Source organism: Rhipicephalus sanguineus, unplaced genomic scaffold, assembly GCF_013339695.2.
Source record: "Rhipicephalus sanguineus isolate Rsan-2018 unplaced genomic scaffold, BIME_Rsan_1.4 Seq742, whole genome shotgun sequence".
NCBI lineage: Eukaryota > Metazoa > Arthropoda > Arachnida > Ixodida > Ixodidae > Rhipicephalus > Rhipicephalus sanguineus.
In genome coordinates this window covers 145,708-171,183 of record NW_023615888.1, presented here as the reverse complement: position 1 = coordinate 171,183, position 25,476 = coordinate 145,708, and the positions used below count along the sequence as shown (strand labels likewise).

Here is a 25,476-nt window from a genome sequence, read left to right as displayed (position 1 = left end):
TGAACAACACGTGCAACCATCTTTGGGAATGCGACGATGAGGTAATAACCTCCAGTGACAACACAAATCAGATCAAAAGCTAAGGTTGATGGAGAGTGAAAAGTAACAGCCATATTAATGAATGTACAAGATTATGTGAATGCGACATCGTCTGTAGTTTTAGCGGGTAACCACCGTTATGCCTGACCGGTGCAAGAATTGCATTCCCTGCCGAAGCTATGAAGAAAAGGTGTAGGCTCAAAGGGTCTCTTATGCATATGCCTAAGACGACTCGAAGGCGAAAGCCACCATCTTAATCTTTTCTTGTCAATTGATGTCTTGATCCCCCCCACCCATTCCAAAAGCTTTCTGCATCTACATGGTTCTGCGTTGAATCCAGAATCGGAGGCATTGCAAGCTTTCTGCACCTCGGCTAGTTTTGCGCTGCCTCCAGGATCACCCCACCTATGACCATGTGATGACTTAGTCATCATATGACGTCATGTTATGTGTTGTCATAGCGCCGTCATAATGACGTCACAAATTTTGGTGATCTGTGACGTTTTAATCTCTGATCACGTGACTTCTTGCATAGCTTGTGTTGACACCGCCACTGGTCACTTTTCACGTTTGATGTGGCATCTAAGGCTTTTGCCTAAATAAATACGACACGGCCCTCGTCCTGTCATTCATGCCGTTCATTGCATTATAAATAGGCACAAATGCGCATGGCCCAGAAAGCTGCCCTGAGCCACCATATTTTGCATACGGATGGAGTGCAGTGAAGCCATAAAATCTTATATCTTAGGTGGAAAGGCACAGAAGCAAGTAAGAAAACAGTAGGAAAGAAGGTTTCATTCCTCCTTGTCTGGTTCTTTTTTTGCTTCTTTTGCATTTTTTTTTTGCCACTGTAAGAAGGGTGAACAACTACTTCCACAGCAAGTAGTAATAAGTTACACATTTTCCTTAATTTCGACAAGACCGAGCATTTCTGATCCACACAGTAGTGGCCTGCTCTGAGCAGCATCATTACGGCACCTCTATACACAGGAAGAGTTCTAAACAGCTGCGAGAAAAAGCATCACTCTGGGCATTCTTGATCGTAATTCAACGGATCCTATATTATGTCCATACAATGACGCAGCACATTGCAGGCAAACTGACTGCGCAGTTTTCATTTCCAGACTATGAGATGCTACCTTATGTCATATACCATTGAGACAAATAATAACCTATAGGCCTCTTCCGTCAATTTGCAGACAAGAGAGACAGACCCACGCTTTTTTTTTAACAAGCAACGATATACAATGCATTTCATGCTGCACAGTTTTCTTTGATTCGTTCCAGAAATCAAACTACAGGCACCTAAAAGGTACAAATTGCAAGCTGGGAAGTGTCAATTTGTGGGAATACACAGCAATGAGTGCTTTGGAGGGTGGGGGAGGAGGCGTAGAGATTCCCGGTTAAGACTTCCACATCTGACACCTTTTTTCGCTAGTAATAGACACACACTGGCAGCACATGACTGACAAGCACATCATGATGCGCTGAGGCACCCCTGACCTTCAGGCTGCGACGCCGACGCAGCCATAATTGTAACAAACGGCGGAGGCGGTATGTATTTCCCGCGAAGAGGAATAAAGTGGATTAACTGAGGGTGAATCGGTGCTCGGAGCCATCTGCCAGCATGAGGCTGACGGTGCGACTGGTGATCCAGACTAGCCACGCCATCTTGAGCGAGTTGGCACGCACGCTGTCCGGCAGTGGAGGCGTCGGGTAGGTGCGCACACAGCGCGTCTGCGCGTTGCCCAGCCCAAACAGACCGGCTGCAGTCTGTGGGAGCAAAAAAAGAAGTAAACGCTGTCGATACACCATCAGCAAACAATATAGCTGTGCATTTGGGGCAAAGAAAGACAGGAATGAGGGACTCTCAAGCAGGAACCAATACAAAGTCAGACTGGTGCAATGATCGTTAAAAAGCCTGTCTACAGGTATTACGTTTTGAGAACTAACACCACACTTAAAGGGGCCCTGCAACACTTTTCCAAGTAATCATCCAATGGCTTCCACACATATTGACTGCCGCAAATATTTTTAGAATCTGTCAAGTGTGAGCGGAGTTACAGGGGTTGGCTGCACGCTTTAAGCACTCTCTCTCTCTCTTTCGTACCAGTGAGCACGCTGAAAGCTATGCAGGGGGTGGGGGGTGGATGACGAGGGGGCAAGAAGCCCCCTTGTCCATGTCAGTGCACGTCATGACCTTGAGCGCTTATATTTTTTTCTTCGAATGCGCGGTTTACTTTCAGTGTGATTGCGAGCGAGCGCACACGTCGTGGCATCCCGCGGCGGCCGTGGTAACTAGTATGCAGCTCACGATGCTCAAATCAGCCAATGGCCCTGGACTTTGGATTTATGGCGTGGTCATCTAGGTTTATGGCATCATTTTTCGAGAGAAGAGCGAGCGATTTCCAGCCAACTTTGAGAATTAAATGTAAATTCCAGGTCTCTTGCTGCACTATTTGGCTCGCGTGTTCTCAGGAGCCTTGATTATTGATCGGCAGCATTTTCTGACCATGCTCAAAAAGTGTTGCAGGGCCCCTTAAGCATGGATAGCCCGACTAGCTACCTCCCCAGTTTAATTCCCAATGCAAAACTTTCCTTGACTGACTGGCATCTGCTGTGCAGTGTTCTATTTACATCGAAGCTTCTTGGTAGTTTTTGTTTACGGGTTGGCAGTCATTACCTGCCAGAAGCAGAGCTTGTTCTCCCCACTGGAATAGGTGGCCAGGTATTTGCCATCAGGAGAGAATGTGCAGGCAACAACGCTTGTTGAGTGGGCCGGTATTATCTGCAGAAAGAGAAGCAAACTCAGTGATGAAGGAGAAACAAGGAGAATAAAAAGATTTGAAGTAGAAATATATTCAAGTATCTTTTCCTTTCTAATCACGGTGCAGAATTTTAATTGCCCCTTGGTCAACCAGACAGATTCCTGTCAAACATTCATGCTTAAGATGCAACAACAACATGAACAATGCACATAAAAAATGTTTGTCATATTCTCACGTTTAAGACGAGAACGACGCACACAAGAAATGATAATGAAAACAATCATATGCTCATGCTCAAGATTTGATGAAGACATTGTAGTGAAGAGGAAGAGAAAAACACTTCTTCCTTCTTGTTTACTACAATAGTCATACGACAATGTGAACAATGCACGAAAAATGTTCATGTCAGGCACTCATGTTTAAGACCCAACGACGACATTGTAGAGAAGAGGCGGAATAAAAAGTGAGTCTTCCTTCTTTACTAAAATCATTGCATTACAGCACAAGCAATGCAAACAAATAATGACTGCACTATCAACTGGCCACTTATGGAGAAGAGAAGCTTTTGCATAGGGGCAAACCTTGCATGTGCATTTCTCTATGCTTGGAGGCCACAGGATAAAAGCACCCATACTGTGTTTTGTAGTTGCAGAACTTTTTTTTTTACCGCAGCATCTGTTTCCGTGAAAATAAAAAATTCAGGAGCCCTTCCCTAATCCGGGAAATGGGGGCAAGTGAAACTTGAAGTGGGCATGCTTGACCTACTGCTCTTCTTTCTTTCTTTATAGCTAGCAGCCATCCCCGGAACGATGTTTTCGGGCTCAGTCGACGTGGCGTCTTTCGTGTTCTTTCCAGCATTCGCCAGCCTTTAGAATGGCCAAACGAAAGGACCATCGTGTGATCATGGAAACATGGTTTAAGAATTCAATTTTGTTGAAGTCAGAATTTTTCCGAAATGTGCAATTCCCGATATCGACCTTACGCACTGTCCAGCAGATCGCTTTTAGTCCGCCAACACGAAATATGAATGAATTGCCCACAGCAAGTGTACTGCTTCTCAACTGTTTTTTGCATCATAGGTAGAATGCATTCATATGATTCAGTTCAGTTCACATTGGGCAAGCATGGGCATGTGGCGTAGTGTTCAATGCACTTGCTTTCCTACCACGGGGACCTAGGTTCAAGCCCCAACCCCAGAAAGAACATTAATTTTGTTGCATTTATTATTTATTTGGAGTGCGTGACAGCTGTGGGTGAGGAGGGTTTTTTGGAACACCACCAGCTACACAGGTCAGTCAATACAAGCTTCGCTTGAAAAGTACAGCAAACAAAACAAAACAAATCTCAAGCGAGATTTCTTGGTAGTAAAGCGATTATCTGCGAGTGAGTGAAACTTTTCTTCTTAACCAATCATGGATGAACGCTTGGTGACAACACTGCAATTAGAAATACTTCTGGTGAGCGCCGCTTCATGCTGATGCTGTCAGCAGCGGTGTAGCAATTTCTCTGGGTAATTGAAATACCAAATATTTCAACATCGATGTTTCTTACCTGCACTAAAGGCATCTCAAGCAATTAGTCTACATTACCTGCAAATAAATAACGGCGGCTTAAAAAGTTTTCAAGGGCCCCTTTAGCATACTTTATATTAAAGTTCCTTTGTTCAAATCAGTGCTGCGGAATTCTGCAAGGTGATGGACGAATTATGAAAGAGAAAACTTACAACCAGCTGTTTTGTAGAACAAAACTACGAGGACATCCATAAAGATTTCTCAGAAAGAAAGCTTCCTAGTTGACAAAAAATTCGTCCTGGTCCGGGGATCGAACCCAGGACCGACAACTTTGTGCTGCAAAACAGGTGGTCGTCAATTTTTCCTTTCATAACCCTTCCACCAGCTCGTGGGATTTCGCAGAACTGATGTGCAACATTCAGTGTCCACAGGCTTCGAGTTGTCGATTAATTCGGGTTGTCTGTTAAAGCGGCGATGACATGGTCACCCAACAATTTGCGGTTTTCAGTGAAAAATAGGAGTAGAGGGTCTATTGTGCCTGTACATATAAAAAAATTAACTGTAAAAGAATATCTCAGTGCAAAATAAGCCCTAGAAGTCGCCAGCTATCAACTCCGCCTACGGCCGGCGACCACGATTTTGCCATGGAGTGTGTGACGGCAAGTGCTGCATGAAGTGGAGCCGTCGTCTTCTACCAAAGTTTCAGCGGTTGCAAATCGTTTAATTCCAATGTCAAGCTGAAGAAAGCTGAAATGGCTCGACGATGAATACGCAGCTGACCACTGAACAAAATCGTTTGCCGGAATGCAGATGCTCGCGCAGCATGCAGCTCGTTACATCACGGCTCGCGAGTGCGGCAGTATTGCCCGACTCTCAGGCCGCTCATGCATTATAAAAATACTCAATTATAAATTAAGTTCTCGACCAAATGTGCTAAAATTTCACCAGCTTGTTTGTGAACTGTCAAGGATTAACCCAAATAACACAGATTATGACAGAAAATTGGGTGTCATGGCACCTTTAATAAAAAAAAAAGCGAAAGCTTGAACTCGGCCACGCAAGGCTTGGGACACAGCAAAGCTGGCCGATTTAATAGCATTTCATGGCTGGCACTAGGTTGAACTTGGCAGACTCGAGGTTTAAACTTGGATGTAGCTATGTCTGAATGTGACTGTACTAGGTTGAACTTGGTTGTAGCTAGGTCTGAACTTGGCTGTAACTAGGTGGAGCTTAGCAATGGTAGGTCTTTCTTAGCTTATTATGACACCATCAAATCGGTCAGCTTTGCTGTGTCTCAAGACTTGCGCGGCTGAGTGCAAGCTTTCGCATTTTAGGGGCGAAGCTCCTCTTAGTCTAACCTTGTCACGTCTCCGTTGTCTGGCGTAACCACCTTTGCAAACTGCCCACTACTTCGTCTTTGCAAACATCCCACTACGATCCATCACCGATCCATTACTTCACCGACCATAAAGCCGTTATAATGAAGGGGGAACAGAAGCCACGTCCAGCTACCACTTACGATTAAAAAATTTCTTGTATAAATATATACAGTGTTTGTCATGTCTTTGATGATGTACTGGGCTATCGCTTTGATTACTGCTGGGCGAAACCACTGAATATTTCACAGTGTAACCATGATTGCTTCAGGAGCTTCGCCCAAGCTCTTCGTCATTCACCCGTGGATATGCTGTGAATTTTTTAAGAGAGATGGAGAGTTCTCGTCTGAGTGAGAGAAATATTAGTATCTAGCAGTCATCATTGTAGCTACCACCATCCTCATCGTCAAAATTAAATAATAATAATATCTGGGGTTTAACGTCCCAAAACCACGATAATCGTCAAAATTCTCTTGCAAACCGTCGTTGGGTATTCTTCTGGGTCATCACCACCATTGAAGACTTCTACCAAATCAATTCTTCCCGATGTTCTTGCTCTACCAGTTGTTGCTGTGGCCGCTGCTCTGGTTGTTTTCTCTGACTAAGCAAAAGCTTTGCCAAGAGAGAATCCAGAAGCGGTGTTACCACTTCGTAGCCTAGTCTCTAGATGCTTATCGCCGCATAGAGGTATTTGCTGTTATCAAGGGATACACCAGGTCGGGACACCCAGGCAAGCTTGACCGGCATCTTCACCATCAGAGCCTTGTTATCACTGTGGTAGACTGCCAACGGCTTGCACAACTCGCTTGTGCAGGCAGGATAAAAGTTCACATAGATTAAATCTATGCATATGCGCTGCATTCCACTCATGGTGATCAGCAGTATCATCTCGTCGTCTCCTCTTCTCCCTTTCCTTGGCCACGCATTTTGCATCTGCCCGTCGCTACCGTTGCCGTTCTTGCATAGCGACACAAGCCTTGCTTCACGATGCGCGATTTCTTCTTCGAGAGTACGTACTTTCTTTGCACATCCCATGGCTGTATCTGATCGAGAGGTGCAAGCACAGCGGAACTTGGTTGCGCGAGGTGTCTCTGTTGCTGGGTGTGGCTTAGCGATAGCAGCTCTGTGGTTATCGCTACCACGTATCCCATGGCTGCATCTGATCGAGCGGCAGAAGGCTGGCTTTTCGTGAAACACACACATTTTAACGATAGCTTAAAAAACTTCGCTCTTAAAACTGATTAAAAGTGAGCATACTGGAAAGATAACACACTACAATATATCGGCTCAACCGCTCGATAAATACAGAAAAGCTGTGCACGAAACAGACTACACACTGATATTTAACACTGAAGATGCCAATGAGTCATATGATAATTCTATGATCAAACTAAAAATGTTTACTTTAAATCATTTCAGATTGAATGCTACAAGAGTAAAAAAGACATCGTAGAGGCCGTGGATCTCGAAAGAACTCCAAAGACAAATAAAAAAAAACTGTACTTATCTTTCGTCGGGTCACCAGACTAATCAAAGTGAAAAAATAAAACAGCTAAGAAATTGAACAAAGAAAAATAAAAGGTAAAAGATGACAAATACACTCGTGTATTTAACAATGATTGCATGTATAGAAGTAACAAAGTATCGCACAAAACAAAGAATATTCTAAATTGCAGGCCACTCACTAAAGTAAGAGCTCATTAATTCGGATTTGATGGGACAAGAAGAAATGTCAGAATTAAGCCAATGTTAAATTATCAAAAGTATCGAGAGAACAATAAATAAGTATCTGTTACATCAATGCATTTTCATTTTCTCGATGAATTTGTTAATCCAGTACTTATTTTGCATAAAAGCAGTGTCAAAGCCACAATTTTTGTCATCCCAGCCGGAAAAATGGCTAGCAACAGATCATTCACCGATCAGAATGTAGCAAGCGAGTTTTATGCCAGCATGCGGACCGCGGCTGAAGCTCTTCAAGAGCTTCCACCATATTTGAGTTTTGTGACATTACGTGCACATTTCCCACAGTCGAAACGAAGCTACCGAGAGTTGCATCCGCTGTGGATGATACCGTGGTCGTTAAAGACATGGTTATAGCGTTTACGCAGTTCTTAAGGCACGCATGCGGCCTACATCCAGAGTAGAAATGAAACTGCTGAGTACTGCATCAGCCTAGCTCTCTAATGCACAATCATGGATGGCCACTACGTGGTTCTGAAGGCACGCAGCAAAAACGAAACTACTGCTTGTCACAGCTAAGCTTTGACCACATAGTCGCTATCAATGCGATCATAGATAGCACCCATGCAGTTCACGTGCGCTGAGTAAATCGAAAATGAAACAAGTTTGCCACAGCTGCTGAAGTCTTGGTCGCCAACAAGGCAATTGTGGCAAGATCCGCTAAGTCAGAAGGTTTAAGTCCTCCTTTTGCCTTAACTGGTGGGCAAATCCTGCATGTGTTATGCCTCCCCCCCCCCTCCAAAACATTGTGAATGGTGACCAGGCCTTCTGAAGAGCCTCGGCCGTTTCGGTCGTTCGTGAACCCTGTTTTCGCTCCTTTGCGTCGCACATTTGTGGTGGTTTGTGCTTGGTGAGCTTCGAGGATCATCCAAATTAATGGGTTGCGGCCAAATACGACTGAACTAACCAGAGTTTCATGCCATCAAACAATATATGCTTTCCGGAACAAGAGGACATCCGAGTTATCCAATTTTCCAAATTAACAGGGGTCAAATGAACTTTTACTGTAAACGAATAGATACCACTGAAAATCGATGGTACTCTTGTAGGTGGCACAGAACTTGTGGACTACTTTAATAATTTCTTTGTGAAAGTAGGACGCGTAGATCACAGCATTCAGGATAGAATGCATGCAGCTTCATTAAGAGAGTCTCTATTCCCACAGCCTAATAGCATTTCTGAAGTGACGACTGACACATTTTTATCATTGGCCACAGCAGAGATAGGGATGATTTAGAAATCAGACCGGTTAAGTATGTCATAGACCTTCTCGCTCCTGCTGTATTATACATTTTTAATGTTTCACTGTCAACTGGAGTGCTCCCTCGCAAAATGCAGCTACTAGCACAAGTAATAGTTATTCACAAAGGGGGTGCACTGAAAAAAGCTTCTAACATTAGCTTTATTTGGATTTCAGCAAAGCGTTGATTGAATTTGCCTTCGCGCTGCCGATCACTAGCTTACTGGTTGGCTCAATTGGTAGAGCAGCTGCCCAGGAAAGGCGTTGGTCCCAGGTTCCATTCCTGTACTAGGATGAATTTTTCGTCAACTAAGAAGCTTTCTTTCTAAGAAAATCCATATGGCTGTGTACTGCAAACTGGTGGTCCTCTACTTTCCCTTTCATGAAGTCTTTTTTGTTTAGCTCCAAGTTTCTGTTCTATATGTTATCATTGGTAGACAAAAAGCAATGATAGTGCAAATTATGTTATTTTTTTGTTTTCAAGCATAACAGCAAGCTACTTAACATGGCTAAGAATGCCTGCCGTATGCACTCCAAAGCATTTTTGTTCTTCCATAAACTTCTTTCTTACACACATTGTGCAGCCACAACCATACGGTGTGACAAGACAGTGACGCCTGAGAGAGCACAGGAGTTCATTCTAATCCTTAACTGCAACAGAAATAACAAGTTAAAGGGAAGTCAAAGTGAATGAAAAGGCATTCGACACTTCAGCAATTAAGCTACTGTTTTGATGTATTAATGCCCAGCCAGCCATTGAGCTTTTAATTAGGTATGAATATGGGAGGACCAGCGCAGCAGTAAAATAAGAGTTCCACAAAATTCTTCTATGCGATGAAGTGCAAGAGTGCACAAAAGTGAAAAGAAAAGAAGAAAGAAATAATAATGGACATGCCTGTGACTTTGAGGCCCTCAATTCGTATATAGTCAGGTTGCCACTCTTAGCTCCAACAGCAATGCGGCGTGTTGCCCCACAGTAGCTGACATTGTGAAATCTGCAGAAAATGAAATGAAAACATGACAAACATTGTCAAGAGGATCGAATAGGCAAAAGTGTGACATAACTAGAGGTCACCATGCATCTACATGTTAAGTTGTCGCGTACATGGGCACAATCACGCCGTCAACTGAGACAGCACATCAGCTACTGCTAAAGAAAGGGACACCCAGTAAAGCTTAGGTGATCCAGTTGACTGCAAAAAAGCGGCAGGATCAGCCAAGCCGCTAAACTGAAAAGACCGTGTTTGCGATTTGCCATGCGAGTTCCGTGCATCCAAGATTCGTTATTTTACGTATTCACCTCTTTGCTACTTGCATCCACATTCGTGGACACGACTTCTTAACAAGCAACACAACAGCAAACTGCTCAGCGTTGTTGAAAACTCATGCCTTTATTGCCCAGAATGTCCTTTACCCACACTCCAAGAGTGAGCAGCAGAAGTCGACTTCAGCTTCTGATGCAAACAAAATAAAGCGGCAATGAGCAGCTCCCGCAGTGACTCAGAACTAACCTTGTAGAAGTTTTGCAATTTTTACTTTCATACAAAGTAGCGTTACTGCAATTTAAAAATTATTTAAAGCCCCAAAAGCTACAATTCGTATTTACTGTGCATGTTTTCGCCATGTTTGCAACTAATGTTCATGTCTGTGGACACCCACTTATACTCTTTGAAAATTAAATTTTTTCTGCTGTTTTTTCTTTGCATTTGGGGTACAATTTGAAGTAAGCTTTCGCAAATTGCAAGGTGGATGACTTGCGTCATAATGCTAAGGTACCAACTGTATGACAGCTCAGCTGTTGAATGTACTTCTGAAAATTTTTCATGACTTTTGCACAACAAGAGTGTTGCTAGTACCGTGATAAGAAGGTACACTTGGCAGTTTCTGAGAATGACGTTATTTGTAGAAGTGTCTCGTGCTGGTCACATGAAATCTCGTGAAAGTGACCAAAAGTGATCGCCTGAGTATATCGCCCAGCACTTTTCGTCACTCGTGAAATGAACTGTTAGTTGATTTCCTGACAAATATGTAACTCAACCGTAATGAAATCGCTTAAATGCGTCAACGCGCTTTCGAACCAGTTTTACGATGAGAAACTCGGTAAAAAACTGAAACCCAACAAACTCATCAAAAAGCTGAAAAATAGGACAGTAAGCTGGAAGACGTACTTGCAGATGGCAGGGAACAGTTCGCTGAGCCCACGCATTTTCAGCTGCGTAGGATCAAGGCAGTGCAGGACAATCTCCATCACCTGAGCAAAATGCAAGACAAAAAAGAGCATGGCAATGTGAGCATTGTTAGACAGTTCACTCAGGAGTGGCATACAGTAATGCACCAAGGATTGCTATCAAGTGTAGAAATACAAGTGAGACGTAGAAGCGTTAACCAATGAGCTAGTTGGTGCAACATTTCAGACATTATCATGATGTCATCATGTGACGTCACAAATTTTGGCGATCTGTAATAGTATCTGAGGTTTAACGTCTCAAAACCACGCTACGATTATGAGGGACGCCGTAGTGGAGGGCTCTGGAAATTTCTACCACCTGGGGTTATTTAACGTGCACCTAAATCTGAGTACACTGGCTTCAAACATTTTCGCCTTTTTGGCGATCTGTGACATCATGATGACATCATATGGTGACGTCATCATGTGATGATGATTTTTTCATCGTGATGAGACCGGCATCCCGCGCCGACGACGCGGGATGCCGGTCAATTTTGCGTTTGATGACGCATCTAAGGCTTTCGACTTAATAAGTACACCAACGAAAAGAACACAAGTACTGACAGGAAAGATACTCACCTTGCAGCTGAAGGACTTGTTCTTGGGCTAGTTGGTGCTCGCTAATAATCAGGTGTAGCGTAAAGACACATAACAAAGACACGGAAACACACAACACAGGCGCTACTTACAATTTTAATGGAAAATGGACGAGAAACAGTTTCTGTCTCTCGTCAAACAGAAAAAATTCTGTTTCTCGTGAATTTTCCATTAAATTTGTAAGTAGCGCCTGTGTTGTGTTTCCGTGTCTTTGATATGTGTCTTTGCGCTACACCATGATTATTAACTTGCAGCTGGGTTTGGTGCAAGTTGCAAGTTAAGGGTCTTTTCTGTCAGTACCTGGGTTCTTTTCGTTGGTTACCGTATATATACTCGAATGTAACGCGAATTATTTTTCCAGATTTTTGCTACCTAAAGTCGACCCTCGCGTTACAATCGAATACCAAAATAACTATATCTTCTTCCTAGACGCAACGAAAAGTCATCCCTCGCGTTACAATCGTGGTCGCGCTACAATCGAGTAAATACGGTAGTTACTTATCAACAATTCTGCATTCTTCACCTTTGAAATGCGAGACTGCTGGACCCATTAACAAACCACAATATTTAGAAAATAAACTGAGATTGTTAAACAACACACGTCAAACACTGGACATAAATTAACGAAAAGCATGCACATTTCGGATGAATAATGCCTTGATTGGCAGCCAAGGAGATTTTCAATGTTTTCCACACTGCACAGACAAAGTGCATACAACCACTCATGCATACACACCCTGTTAAGTTCATTGCATCCTTATCAGAAGAAAATTTTTTAAATTTGCGGGGCCCTGTCTTCTCAGTACAGTCAGACATCGATATTTTATTTTTTATTTTTTATTTTATTCATCAAATACCCACAGCGCCTTCATAGGCATTACAGTGCGGGGCGGAATTACTTAAAGTACTCCATGTAACCTGTACTTAAAGTACAGGTTACATGGAGTAAACATCACAACATAATCATAACTATACTATTGCATCACAGCATGGTCTTACCTATACAACATCATAGAGTGCCTGCACAAACGCGGCATTTGAAATTATCTTCACAATGTCACTGGGTAGCCAATTCCAGGCTCTAACTGTATTGGGGAAAAATGATTTGTTATACACAGCACTTTTACAGAATATTTCTTTCACTTTTAGATCGTGATCCACTCTTGCAGACACATAATCAGGGCCATGCAAATATTCATCCGATCAATCCCTGTTCGTGTATGTCGTAGAATAATTTCAATTTATGAGTGCATCGTCGTTTTTGAAGACTATCCCATCCAATTAATTTTTTTGCCTCAGATACACTAATTGCCTTGAATAATTTCGAAATGCAAACTGCACGGCTGATACGATCAACATGAGAAACCAGGAATGATGAATAAATAATCTTTTTTTCTTTTTAGGTGTTAGCATGTATCAAATTAGTGCTTACAAAAAAAAATGCAGCAATAGTGAAGTTATTCTTCTGTCACATGTGAATTTGTTGCAATGAAGCTCGACGTTCGTACTTGTTACCGCCACTTAAAGAAGCATAACATGAAAATTTGGATATGAGCATTACAAGATACTGCACGAAAAAAAAGACAACCGGTCTAAGCTCAGCACCAACTCAGATGTTCATTTTTAAATATGTAAATGTGAAATGCAAGAATGGTCTTCCTATGAAACCGGTGACCTGATTTGAGTAAATTATATTTTATCAATAAATCGGGAGCTAATTACACTCACCATAGGAAGGGGAGTTTTTATTTAGGATCCAGCAGTTTCTACGAAAAGCAGTGAAACAACACATGTCTCAAGCAACACATGTTCAAGCTGCAGCAGTTTCTACAAAAACTGCTGCAGCTTGAAGAAACCTCATTGAAAATTTTTTGGGAGTCCCTCACTATGGCGTGCCTCATAATCATACTATGGTTTTGGCACATCAGACCAGCAGGATTTGAAGTTAATTTAATTTTAACTCACCTCGACGAGCAGGTCAGCAACTTCCGTCTGCATCTTGTCGATGAGCAGCTCGACGATGCGCAGGATCTCGGGGCGTGCGCGGCTGAGCACCGTCTGGTGCAGCGATATGTTGAGCGACTGTGCATTTTGAGCGAGCGTGTTGTAGCGGTGCACCTCGCGCGCCAGCGTTGTGATGAACGTTGGCGGACGCGCCGTCGCAATCAGGGACAGCGCGTGCCGCGCTGTGCGGCACGAATCTGCCGCCGGGGTCAGCGGCAGCCCGTACGACATGCTGGAAGACAGATCAGAACAGGCACTTCTGAGGTGACGGGAAAACTAAAAAGAGACAGAAATATCCTGCTTTCCTGAGACTTTTTATACAAATACAACCCAAGCACATACATCAAACACGTACAACACATACTTGCAAAGAAACACGAATAGCACATCTTGTTTTAGTTTTCTGGCATCTTTTCTGCATCTCTCATAACAATTTAAGCTCCTCTATTGCTTATTGCAAACAACACCGAATCTCACAAAGAAACCACTCAAGACTTGTGGATATACCGTAAAATCCTGAGCAAGCGGCCCCCTCTCTTTTTCTGGAGATCTGAAATATCCACCAATGACCAAGCAAGCGCCACACCCCCCCGGCCCTCCTGCCATTTTCACTGCTTCATTAAGCGTTTTTATTCGCTTTACGGGGCCATACAATGACAGTGAGTGCATACTTATTCAATAACGAATTTCATTGGAAGCATGCGGATCTTGAATTTTGATCTGTGACCGAGCAAGTGCTCCCCTCCAAATCTTGTCGGATTATCTTTCACCGCAGGGGGAGGGGGGGGGGGTGCTTGCTCGGGATTTTATGGTAATCTATTTTATGATGAAGTTTTTAGTGCAACTAGATGTGCTGAAAAACGCTACATGACTGTTTTCAGTTTTTTGAAGAAACTTGATCACTTAAAATATTTATGTCTTGGGGAAATGCAAAGAACATGAAAATATAAGGCACATATGTAGGCTTATTCTGAAGGTGTGTGTTAACAATTGAAATGAAAACTTTGAAACCTTTTATTCTGGCCTGTCTAGAAGTATTTATGTAGGAAATGCTTCCAATATTTTCTTGTTTCACTGAGAGAACTGAGAACGGCAGAGATTTCATGTTTAGAGAAAGTGGGGGTCACGCTGTGCATGACACACTGGAAGTTTGGAGTGTGTGTGCCCAATATGCTCTTAAAGTAAAATGCACATGAATGTTTACTTCCTTAGTGAAAGATTATGTACCAAGTGCTTGAAACGTCGGGTCAAGTTTCAAACAAAACAGACAGACCCCAAATCAAACCACGCATGTCTTTTTCATCGTACATTTGCTTACTACGGTACTTGATGATGACTGTAGCGCCAGTGGAAACATCAAAAGCAAAGCATATGATTTTAATTTGTTCCTGGAATTGGTTTCTGTGCCAACAGCAGTGTTGTTCATCAACAATTTCTGGCAGTGGACGTGACATAGTACACTGAGGGTGTTGAGTGGTTGGAAATACAAATGCTTATGCACATGCGTATGCTGTGTACTTACTACAGTCGAGCCCGACTATATCGGACCCGTTTATATCAAATTATCCCGTATATCGAACAATTTCTAAACACGGTAAATTTACATTGAGAATATATAGCAAAAGTTACTGTTACATCGAACGAAAATAGCAATGACAACCGATATATCAAACTCCATGTGCCTCAAAAGTGCCCCAGCAACTTGGCTTTCCCTCGCGGTGGCGGGGAAAACTGCCGGCGCCACCCCAGAAAAAGTGGTTTAGACCCGGCTGTGCACGGGCGAACACCCCCCTGCAAAAAATTATCCTGGCCCGCTCGCAGCGCTTACAGCCAATCAGAGGCCGTCGTGCTTTCTCCGAGGTGCGGAGGCGGTACAAGTGAGCGCCATTTTTTCTTTCTTTTGCTTGCGTGCTGCTGCCTCTTTTCCTTGAGTGCTCGTTCAGCGTGGTCCGTGCTGGTGGTGTTGCCTGTTGGCACTCTGCAAACTTTCTTGGCGCACTGTTGTCATGGCTTGTGCAAAGAGGCAGAATTTGCCGTTCGCCACGAAACTCAAAATTACAAATCGAGTCGAGCGCGGTGAGAAGAAGTCCGGCGTCGCAACCGCATACGGATCGACATTCGACGAGTTCGTCAGTGCGGACGATGATGTCGCCATCATGGGCCAGCTACAAGATGAGGACTACGTTGCAGACGTCGTGCCGACCACGAGCCAAAGCGACAGCAATAAGGAAATTGACGATGGCCCTTTGCCTACATCCTCCGAAGTGATTAGTGCACTTGCATTGGTCCGGCGCTATTGCGTGAATATACAAGGCTGCTACGACTCGTTGGACGTGGAGGCGTGCGTGCTGTCGCAGGCAGCGAAGTTGTTGAAACAGAAGAAAATCCAGGACTATTTTGTTCCAAAGTAGGGCACGCATGTAAGCCACCGTATTAATAAAGTACTTTTCTTATTGGTATGTGCCTTTGAGTCATTAAATCCTATAGCGGGCCTATATCGAATTATGCCATATATCGAACTAAAACGTATTTTGGCGAGTTCGATGTACCCGAGTTCGACTGTACGAGAAATATACAAATGGAAACATGTTTTATGATTGTTAGAGGTATCAAAAATATGCAAATTTGTACATCAGAATTTTGTTCTGTGTACAACTGACACAGGAAGTGGTGTTTAATGGCTTATAAAAAGTGCAGTCTTATATTGCATTTCTGCATCATGGCAAAACCATTTAATTCTCTATGGCAAAACTCCTGATTCCACTGTACTCTCAGATCAACCGTGTTATATGCTGAAGTTGGCGTAGTTTTTCAGTTGTTGACGCAATGGACTACGTGGTGACAACAGTGCTATCACAAAGTACAGCGGCAGTTTCCATTAGGAAAGCCACAATGTGCAGAAACGTTTCGCTACCACAAAATGTAAGCCACGTTCTGATTGGGATCAGCCTGACATGTCAACGGGTGAGCGCAATACTAAAGGGCATGCCGATTTCTGTCATCTGCTTTTATATTAAGTGCGAATGCACTTTATAAGCGACCCTGAATCCGCCGTCCCATAGCAACGGCGCGAGGAGCGGAGAGGAGCGTCTGTAGCAACGGCGCAGCGACGTCACGCCTCACGTGACTGCGCGCGCTCCGCCCTCCGCTCCGTGGCTGCGCGCGCCCCGCGCATTGCCTGTGGTGATGAAGGCCGGCGGCGAGACGCCGAACGAAAGCGTGCGAAGCGAGCCGAGCACCCCGAAGCCGATCTGGCGCGGGGACGCGCGATGCGTGAGCGAGCGCGGGCCCTCGAATTCGATCGGCCGGACGCGCGCTTCAAGCGAGACTTCCTGGACCGCAGCTTCGGATATAGCTGCGCGGTGTGCGATCGACTGTGGTTCGACAACAACCTGAGCCCCAACTCGGGCGTGCGCAACGCCGCCAACAAGTTGAACGCGTTGCGGGTTCTTTGGAACGAGTTCGGAAGACAGATCATCATCATTAGTAAAAGTGCTTTGCACTTAAAACGGCCAGACCTCCGTGGGTCGGCTGGCGCGTGCTCTCTCGCTGCCGTCTCCTTCGCTCGGCTCTGCAGTTTAGTCGCGCGCGCCCCTCATAGCATCACCCCGTGCTTCGCACTTCCTCATACTCCCCTTCGGGGAATTGCGGGTTTTTTTTTTAATGTGCAAGTTCAATAACTTTTGTTTGCATGCGTCTATCTTGAAAATTCTTTTCTTGCATTCATGGACACGTTGCAATGCAGAACTTAGAGAAAAACTTCAGTGCAAGACCTTTAAAGACAGGGCTGCAACATATGCATAGTGAGGCTGCTGTCATAAGCTGTGCATTTGCTATCATTTCTCAGTCACAGAGCTTCTCTAGATTCGTTCCAGAAAACAAACTAGCAAGTTGGCATGAAATTTTTCTTTGTCTCTGGTTTTAAATGTCAACACTGCAAGACGGTTATGAGCTTTTGATCACCTGGGGTTTTCTGATATTCACTGAAATATAAGTACACAGCTGTCCTTGTATTTTGCCCCCACTGAAATGCAACTGCCGTGGTTTGGAGTCAGACACACAACCTTGTGCTTAAAAGCACAATGCCACAACCACTAATCCACCACGATGGCTGGCTTGAAGTGTTATGCAATACTCAGACAAGGCCATATATGGTCCCAGCGAGTGCAGAAAGTCAGGTCAGATACGAAGCCACGTGAAGTATGAAACCGTCTGCTCAACACAAAGTGCACTGTGACTGGCTATGATCCAGTCAGCCAGCTGCAGCACAAAATGTCATAGCCTCCGCCCTGCACTACACTCATCTGCAAGAGTTTGCTTGAAATGCACATAAAAAGAAATTATGGCGAATCTTCTAAAGGGAAACGTGTATGCAAAGCATTAGCTACTCATACTGTGCACTAGCAACACAAGCCAACTGTTAGCGATCACTAGCCTGCATTAGGGAACACCAGCCAGTGCTTGTGTTATGCATAATAATTCCCAATAGAGCTTTAAATTTATATTTTCTAGTCATTATAGCTTTATATGATTTCATGTGTCCGCTTCACTAGTAGTGTTCTTTTTCACCCAAAAACTGCTCCTGAAATCCTAGCTTACCTACCATGCTTTGCATAAAACAGCACTACCAGAAGTGCAGAACATGGCGCAGAAGCACGCTGAAAAGCATGCAGCAAAGCAAACAGTGCCGTCAAGTGGTGAGAAGGGGAGACACCAACTGGGCACGAGCTTGTCCGAATCGCAGCATAGTTCAAGCAGGCCAAGCAGCACCCGGGACACGTCCATGTGTGCTTGCCAGACCGTGAAGCCCCGACCGATCAGGTCGATGGCCGCTCGGCGTAGTGACGTATGTGCAGGTAGAGCTTGAGTTGCAGGTGTCAGCAGCAGATACGACAGTGCCTGGCCTGCATGCAGCCACACAGCAAGCTTACTAACGAGCTGACAACTTGAGATGCAAGCCATTCTAACTTGAGTCTTAAAAAGGGTATGGGCTTGAGCTTGTTGGTAAGGCTTCATGGGTTCGAAACAGTGCGTAAAGTACGAGGACACAGAAAGAACCAGACAGGTCCAGGGTCATTTGAGTCAGGGGAACTTGAGTCATTTGTTCACGCTCTTGCTTGCGTCTTTTCCCATGTTTTATGTTGCAAAGCAGCACTGTAAAAGAAAAAAATTACACCATTTCCCACTAAAGGGGACCATGAGGCGATGCGAAGCCGGAGCACTTGCACGATCGCGTTCCGTTGGCGTTCTTTGGGCATGCTACCGACCTCGCGTCGTGGAACGCGAAGAGGAACGCTACGCGTGTCTTATCTTCCCTCTAGGGCCGTTAATTCTCACAGGGCGAGCGGGGAACGCGGTCAGCAGGCGTGCGAGAGGGGGGCAGCGTAGGAGAGGAGAGAGAGGGGGAGGGGACGCACATGCGCTGGTGCTCATCGCGGCGTTGCGCAGGAGAGAATTTCGGCATGTCTAGCCCGCGTTTCAGAGGAAGAGTGGAAAGGGGGATGGGAGAGGGAAAGTGGAAAGGGATAGTGGAGAGGGAAATCGGAGAGGGTGAGTGGAGAGGGTATGCGCATGCGCAGTAAGGGTGGTCACGCCGCACACCACCACCACCACCACCGGATTGAACTCCGCCATAAGATACTTCGCATCTAAAACTATAGTCTTTTACAACCTAAGAAAAAACATAACCTCCGCCCACAGAACCATGGCGTGCCTGCTCTTCACCTGTGAAAGACAGTCGTGCTTGCTGGTTTCTGTTCAAACTGTAAGTACTTTTTCTTGGCTAATGTGAATACATACATGTATTAGGAGTTAACCCTTTCGTGACCAAAGAAAATAAGAAAAACGCAGCAAAATTACCATAAATTATTTTTCGCTCAATTTGTAGAGCTTTCTTTTCTGAATAAAGTGGTACCATTCTTTCAATTCAGTGGTGTTCCTTTATTTCACTAATCGTGTAGGAAAAGATAACTCGAAGGTGGCTTCACCACATGGCAATACAATGAAAAATGGCCATAAAATGAAAGTTGAGACACAAATGTCCCAGCATGGACAAGTGTGGCCATCTGGCATCAAGAAACACAAGTATGACGAGTATAGTCTTCATTGGTTCCGTGTGGGACCAATTTTTCTGGTTGACGAGTATAGTAGTCATCGGTCATTTGTTAGAAAATCTCATGATGTTAGAAAATCTCTATACTTGTCAACAGTCACGAAAGGGTTAAAGGTTCGTTGTTGCTCGCCAAAACATTACGTCTGGCTGAGCAGCGTTGTCAGAATCCCTGACGAAACTTACCAGGAGTTTCCGACCAGGAACCAGCAATACAAATGCATGCCCGCGTGGTACAGCCAACTATCTGAAACACTCTAGAACCACTTGGCGTCACGAAAATGAGTACGCGCAATCGGATGGAGCATTTATGCAAATTCTTTGTGGGAGGGTCAGCGATGGCTGTAGGTGGAGCCGATATTTTGTGTTACGTTGTATCCGACCATAAGTATGCAAAACTAATGAGTCACACTCGGAGCACTTCCAAGGCTGGTGTCGAGACCTAACACACCGCATTGACTTGAATCTAGAAAAAACACCGGCTCAGATTCGAGTAAATACGGCACTCCTTCCACATTTACTTTGTACTCTCATGCAGCGATGCGGTGCCATCGCCGTAAAAATGGTGGCTGCGCGTGTGGACTCACTAGTGTGCCACGCGAGAGAGTAGTTGGTGGGCCCAAATCCATCCACGACGGACTTCTTCTTCTGGTCGTCGGTGCCCTTCCGCTTGCTCTGTTCAATCTCGTGACCGTACTCTGCGCCGATCACTCCCAGAAGAACAATGGCCGTCGACTGTTTGCGGCGGGCCTCGGCAGCGCTCCAGGCGTGCTTGGTGGTCGCCTCCCCACCTGCATGCACACACAGCACAAGTCAATTTTTGACGGCAGAAACCTGGGATAGTTCTTCGTAAGGAAATGCCAGCAGCACTAAAGAAACGAGAAGTTTCTTTAGTTTCTTCTCGTTTCTTTAGTGCTGCTGGCATTTCCTTACGAAGAACTATGTACCAACTTGCCCAACAAGCACCCTAATGAACTGGGATAGTTGGTAGGGATTCATCATAAAAGAAGGTAAGGTGGGCAAACATGGATACAAGAGAGAGAACGAGACAACACAAATGGTGTTCGCATTGTCTTGTGCACTCTTGTGTCCACTTGCACGTGTTACTTTCTTTTAAGGCAAAGTTTTGAAACTCTCAAAGCACTGGAGGGGTTGTGAGTAACAAGAATGTAGCAAACAATATGGCAAACTAGAACACACTAACAATGTAGTAAAGCAACAAGTTGGGCTAGTTGGTGGAATTTCACCTTTTTCACTGCGCTAAAACATGGACAAAAGAAGACGGGAAGGGACATGTGCAGACCCAGAACTGAATTTTATTAGGCTTGCTGATACTGAGAGGCAATACTAGATGTGAGATTGTGATGCCAGTATTCCTTTATGACTTTGGATGGCCAATGAGCTGATGTTGTAATTTCTTTACTCTGTACTATGTCACATTTCACCTAGTAAAATTCAGTTGTGAGTCTACACACGTCCTGTCTTCTTGTCTTCTTTTGTCTGTGTTTCTTGCACTGTAAAAAACTTTTTCAAGGTGCTAATAATGTAAAGAATTACAATGGCATAAAGCGATATACAGTATAGCAAGAACAGCATGAGAAGATGCCTTTAATTAGGTGCATTAGTTGTGTGCATTACAAAGTTGGCCCAGAAATGTCACTGTTATTGAAAAAGCAGAACAATATGTAGAAAAAAAAAACACACATCAAGTGCAGTATAAGAATCTATATTACATGAAGTTTGCTTTAGTTAGCGAGCCAGCAGCACAAGCAGACGACACAAGCACATCCTAATAGCCAGTACCGTTAACTGTCTGCATCACGAGAACAAGGGCAATGTAGGAGAAAGAATGTTGAGAGATGTAAGCACAGAGAAAGGTAATACATATCTAAATGCATAAAAGACTTATTGTGCCTCTCATGATGGCACATCCAATGCTGTTTGGGCAAAAGTAAGCACTGTAGCATACCCAGTCACTCAAGCTGTCTATACTACATATTCACTTTGTTCACACACATATTTCCTGGAAAAACGATGAAAACCACACCTCGAGGAAGGGACAAACTGCTTCAAAAATCTCCCCCTTTTCCTTCTTCTCACCTTCTCTCCTCCTCGTCTTCTTCCTCCGATGAGTTCTGCCCATCGCTGGTTCTTATCGACTGTGTCTCAGCCTTGGGCTGGGGCCCTGAGGGTGTGCTTCCTCCAGAGGAGGCCCTGCTGCTGGCAGCACTCCCTACCTGGTAGCTGGCCACATTACCCTGCAGGTCAGAGATGGACATTAAGGGCAAGGCCACCATGAAGATTAACTACTGCAGTAGTTCATATAGCAATTAGTGACTGGCACAAAAGCACCTACCAAGCACCTACTGTGTTCTGCTCATGCTTCTCTGCCTATTTCAAATGCTGTACCTCTTTTGTTTACTATACATATAAAAAAAAAACAGTTAAACCATAATATAAGAAACTTCAGAATAATGAAATTCTTTATATAAAAAAGTATTTCGCTTTTCATAACTTCATGTAACTTCATGTCTGTAAAACATGACGCATTTTTAGCCTGAGGTTAACGAAGCATGTTTATCTATGACTTCAATATAATGAAGTTTCAGTGCTACCACGAAAAAAAAACAGAGGGAATAAATTAAAACTTCTCTTGGTGCCAGAGGTGTAACGGTTGTTACACATTGTTTTGCAAGTGCATTTTGCAACTTGCAGGCTGCACAATGAAGGGTGGCCACCAAGGATGAGCAGTGTCTTTCCTGGCAGCAGTTAGTCAGTTATTAATTAATTACTGCCGGTCTGTATTTCAGGCCATAAGAAGGAATGGTTACAAGCTAGTTACATCACACCTGAGTAAAAAAAAGTGAGAAAGAAAGAAAAAGAGCATGCAAACAAACAGAGGAGCAAACCGGAACTCAAGTAACAAAGCGGCTCAAAGTAATACAGCATCATTTCAGGTAATGCGATACAGCAGCCTGGCCAACATTTGGTACCTCGTCACACATGTGGCGTTCATGTAAACAATGCAATAATTGCCACTGGAAGAAAAAAAAACATGAAAGAACAGATACACAGTATAAAAAAAGTTGAGGGCGAGGGGAAACAACGTTCTCCTCCTCCCACCGGTGTTGGGAAGAATGTGAGCAAACTAGCGCATTACAATGCACAGTCTACAGCTGGCATAGTTTCCTATTTCACACCACCCAGACGTTGCGTAGGGGCCTCATTCGGTGTTTTTCTTATTGCCATGCGTCAAGTAACAAGCACGAGTGGCCGGTCGTTAAGGCGGCAGTGCTAAATGCAATGAGCTCTCAATTATATTGCAAGTGATTTCGATCGTTCAGGAAACACAGGTTACTGACAAGGCTATGTTTTAGGTGACTTCATCAGACAAGAGAAAGGATGTTGTGGCTTGTTCTGGAACATCAAAAGGCATGCTTTCCGTGATCCTAAAGTCGCAAGAAGCTAATTTTGACTTTTTCAAGAATAGGCTAAATTTCCAGTGAAATTAGTAAAAACAGGCACCTTTTCTCCGGATGAGGTTTTTCGGTGAGTGCACCATTGCAGCATGTTTTAAGTAGCTGACCAACCTTTTTTGGCTGCTTGCAGTTACCCGCCACAACACTACTGTTTCCATAAAATTATGGTGATGCTCTGCAATAAAATAGACTTGCAAGACTTCTGCCGAACCAACACATCGCAGCAATTGAAATATAGAATGCTATACAGAATCTTGCTCAATACTTCGGACATGATGCAAGTGCACTGTTTGACGAGTTTCAACAGTGTGTATTGAATGGACTTAGCTGGGGAGCAGTGTCCCACCCCTCTGGGCAACACCCAATGTTTCAACAGCAAGCCGCAGTAGGGGAATGTGCATGATAGTTTCATTACACTGATCACCACTGTGTGTTAAACCCCACATTCGTTTCGGCTTTACGCACACCATGTGGCCGCTGTCTTGAGGACTTTGTCGGCGTGGCATCAAATTGTAAATGCGGTCAACAAAAATTATCTTTTGTTACTGAAATTAGCTTTTCTTTTTGTGTTTCCCTACTATTCGGACATTTCCTGCAGCACCTCTCAAGCGAAAAAAAAAAAATCTGTTGGTGGCTATACATTGCTCAAAAGGCTAAATTTCAGCATAACAAATTTCAATATAGTGAAGTAAATTGCTGATTTTACTGACTTCGTGATATCCAGGTTTAACTGGGTTACTGTTTGTATGCTATCAATGTGCATGCCCCATGGAAAGCTTTGTTGGGAACAACATTGTTGGGTTGTAAGATATTTCAGTACTCTTACTGACTTTTCCTAATAAACGTCAAACTTGAAACAGAAGTGGTCCATTAATCGGTACCATTTACTTGTCACACGCCTGCACAACGAAGTGCTTATTACTTAATAAAAAAAATTGTTGTCGTGCAGTAAAAAATAAAAAAAAGGCAACAACATTTTGCATGCTTTCTTGGTGAAGGCTCAACCACTGTGACAAATAGAACCCCATTGACAAGGCATGTTAATGACGGTCAGTGCAGCCAAGACCAGCACGGCCAATTTGCTACATTGCCTCACGAGGCATGTCTTTGAGAACTCCCTAGAATTTAACGAAAAATGGCATTATGGGACTACTTCCTGGCATTCAACTGCACAAAGAGTCATTACAGCATTGCTTTCCTTTTAAGTAAACTGCGAGAAGCCTGTAACAACTGCCACTGCAAAAGACAGTGTAGTAGACGCTATGTTATACTATACAATATAGCATCTACAATATAGTAGACAATACAGGCCAATATTGTTAAATGCAGACAAGATATCTATATTGCAGACAATACTATAGACCAACATTGTCTAGAATACTGACACATGCGTTTATTTCTTTATTTTCATGTATTCGGATTCACCCACAAAAACTGTTAGCACTGCTCGGCGCAGGCCGCACAGCAATGTTTGGGAAGCCTCGTGATTGTTTTAGATTGTTCTGTTAAGATAAGGTGCAGGACGAGACTAGTCAAGTTTATTCGAGAGCATACGTGAGCACCAGCCATAACGCTGGAAGGTTCAATCAAAGACATATAAAAGACGATGCATTCCGCCGATGATCAGATTATTTGAGAACCGACGACTGTATGCGTCGATATCTTTGCACTTTGAGTGTAATTCTTTCCCTGGGCACAAGTTCGCCGAATGAAGAGTTTCATCCTTACTGGTTGCGATTGTTTTCTTCACAATCACAACCACGTGACAATGTATTAGAGAACATAGGTTTGAGACTTGCCTCGATTGCGACGGAGCTAGGACTGCCACCAGCCACGCTGGAAGCCGGCTGTGGCATCTGACCCGTCTGAGGTGTCGGTGGAGTGGGCCCAGCACTCGACGCAAGGAAGGCCTCGGTAGTTCGGCAGGTAGACAGCCCACTCGTCCACCACCATCTTGCGACCCTTGGGGCCAATGCGCCGAAGTTCCGCGAGCAGCAGTGCCTGGGCTGCCTCACGTACCTGGAAAGTGACCAACCACAGCCATTGTGAAAACTATGCCTGTGTGAATGTTCAAGCACTTAAAATATTCAATGGAATATTACAGTATTCGAATTCGCTTCGACATGTTTATTACCAAATAAAAATTTCGAATTCAAAATGATAGAATACCTAGACTTATTTTTTACTGCATGCAACCTGCCTGAAATGGTGCTTTCACTGCACTGTGGTGTCACTATGCTGTGAAACCACCTATTGAGGGGAAATCTGCACTGCCATAAGCCCACACTGCATGGTTCAGTTTGCGTATTATCTGCAACTTAACTTTATATAAAAATCGTGCTATATGGGATTATATGAACTAAGCATGGTGAATTTTAAAGCT

The 25,476-nt window shown here is 44.0% G+C and overlaps 1 pseudogene; it reads right to left on the bottom strand.

Moving 5' to 3' along the window:
- Nucleotides 1-1,206: 1,206 nt before the first annotated feature.
- Nucleotides 1,207-25,476, bottom strand: part of LOC119378228 (WD repeat-containing protein 7-like) — a 98,036-nt pseudogene continuing 73,766 nt past the window's right edge.